The sequence below is a fragment of the Vicia villosa genome, unplaced genomic scaffold (genome assembly GCF_029867415.1).
Source record: "Vicia villosa cultivar HV-30 ecotype Madison, WI unplaced genomic scaffold, Vvil1.0 ctg.001059F_1_1, whole genome shotgun sequence".
Classification (NCBI taxonomy): domain Eukaryota; kingdom Viridiplantae; phylum Streptophyta; class Magnoliopsida; order Fabales; family Fabaceae; genus Vicia; species Vicia villosa.
The window spans coordinates 268,486-271,398 of NW_026705466.1; positions in this window are offsets into that span (position 1 = coordinate 268,486).

Consider the following 2,913-nt stretch of genomic DNA (forward strand, 5'->3'; position numbering starts at 1 on the left):
ACCATTGTTGAAGCTAGTTCCGGAATCGAGGTAAGGGGGAGAATGATTTCATTAAAGGTGGTATAATCATGAGAGGGTAGAGAGGGGTCCTTACCCTCATAGAATATTGTATGATAATTTTGTTTGAGTGTTCTTGTTTGATCTTATATCGATGAAATCATGTGTGAAATTAGTCTGTTATTATTACCGATTATGGATGTTGCTGTTATTATCTGGTTTCTGTAATTGTGTGGGTATAGGGTGGAATCGTATGGTTGACATATAGTTGATGAGGATATTGGTATTTAGAAATTATTTTGTAACTGTCGATTGAGATCTTGTGGCTGGAAAGGATTCTAGAGTAAACTGAAATGGAGAGGGCCTAAAAATAAATGGTGGGACCCCGTATGGTTAAGGGGCGTCAGCCCCATGGGTACAAAGGGGGAGAGGACGTTCGCTCCATGGTGTGCATTTGGGATGGGGGCCCCTATCAAGTGATGGGCACCCACACTTATTTCATTGAATTTTTGTTTTGAATTTAATTACTGTAAGTGTACCATTATGCTTAACCATAGGAAATTATTTCTAATAGAAACATAATTAATTGGGGATGGGGGCCTGTTGCACCCCAAAATTTGCCCACATATTTATTCCTAACTGGCCTCCACATCACATTCATGTACATACTTCATATAGGCCATCCACTCAATACATTCATTCATATCATCGTTACTGTTCAAGAAAACTGACAAAAAAGAGTTTCTATGTAGAAGAAATTCCTGATAAGAAAATAAGAGAAGATTTGAAGTCTGATTGTATGATACCACTCCCATGGAAGTCCTCCTAAAGATCAGGGTTTCATTCTCTCCAAGTCAAAGCTCAGGTTAAAGGATACAAGCTTCCGATCCATCAGAGTCTCCAAATTAGGGTTTTGACCAAAGTCAACCCTGTTGACTTTTTGGTCAATATTTAATCAGAAGATGATTTTTGAGTATGAAAATATGGTTGTCTGGAGGAAGTATTCATTGGAGCCCTTGGGTTGAAAATTGATTGAGAATCAGATCAGAAACGGATTAATCGGGAAATTCATTTGAAATCAGAAAAATCGGGAAATGTTGACTTTTGGTCAAAGTCAAAGTCAACTGTCAAATGTGGACTTTTGGTGGAAAATCGGTCAAAGAAAAGTCAACAAAATAAAGTAAAATCAAGAAATTGTTAAAGTTGCCATTTTTGGAAGCCATGCTAAAAAAGGAAAGTTCTCACACTTAGAAAATATTTTGACACTTTAAAGCATGATGATCAGTCCACTTCAGCACCAATTTACACGTGGCATATGGAAGAATTTCAAGACAAGCTCAACATAGAAAATGTTCTATTCATAGCCCTCAACAATATTGTAGTTGGGACTTTTGTCAAAAGAGGTATGAATCAAAAGATATAAAGGAGAGAAGTTTGAAGAATCACACTTGTGCAAGTCATATTGCTAGGCACAAATCCAGGTCACGCGTAAGCATTCTGTCAAACACATGGCGTGCCAACTTTGAGGATGATTATAAGGAATCACAAAAACCCATCAGGATCAAGCTTGACATAAATCTCTTCTCTTCCATTCCCTCTCCATAATAAGCCAAGAAATAAGCCATTTGGACAAAAGATGAATCACTTATGATCCTCTAAAGTCGTTGCTTCGCGAAGTCACGGTTGGATATCTGGCCAGGTCACGAGCCATAGCAAGAACGCGCATTTTGTCATACACGTGGTGAGCGTAATGTAAACTTAATTTAGAGGTTATACAATCCACCATTGGGTCCAAACTTGATGTCAATATCCTCTCCTCCAGGTCCTCTTTCAAATGGTACAAAAATGAAATCTTTTGGTCGAGTCTGGAACAAGATACAAAACTTCAAAGTCACTTCATGGGAATGTGCATTACGACAAAGCGCCATGCTAGAAATTGTGCTGCGCGCGCGTGTTCAAGTGTTGTTGTCCTCCTTTGAGTTCCTTGCAAATTTTCTTCCACTTACAAGCGCCATCTCAAGAATTAACCAACACAAAATTTGTTCTACTACAAGTGAGCTGTGATGTGAACCCAAGAAGTAAGCATTTGAGTCATTGGTTGGCAAGTTTGAAGCTTGAGAAGTTCGCAAGTTGAAGCTGTAAGGGGTTCACGTGGAAACTTGCAACATGCATATTTTTTCACCACCATTAGCTTTTTTAGAAAAAAACCATGCAAAGACTACACATGAAAAACACGTGGATAATCTTGCCATGAGCTATGCGGCTTGTTTGTTAAAGAGAGAAGAGAAGAGATTCACTACCGGGTCGGCACCATAGCATAACATGCTCCCTCACCTCGTTACATAAACTCAAAGATCCTCACACCGCACTCACTTTCATTCTCTCCATTTTTTTTCCACACGCTTCATTTTTTTCATTTTTCCAGTTTCTCATACAATCCTCTCCACACTCTTTCTCTCTCGTTCACCTTCATTCTCTCTCATTCCTCTCTCTCACCACCGCAACCACCCTAACCACCATGTAACCACCATAACAAACTTTCTAACCAACTCAAACAACCTTCATCTTCACCAATCTCCTCCACCATCAACCTCTTCCCTCATCAACCTTCAACTCACCATAACTACCTTCTCCGATCAACAACCACCACCTTCATCCATAAACCTCACCTATGTTCAATCACCACCCCGTCATTCACGTTACTGAGCCTTCAACACTGCCTCCATAACCATCATCACACTCTCAAGAATCTTCACATGTGCATTCCTCTCACGGATCTTTCATGATGATTACGTAATTTTGGCACGGAGTAGGATGCAACATCATCATATTCATCTTCAAAGATTCAAGGGGAAGACTGAGTTTATTTCTCGGTCTTTTATCAAGCGTTCGTTACGCACGTATCAAGATCCATGG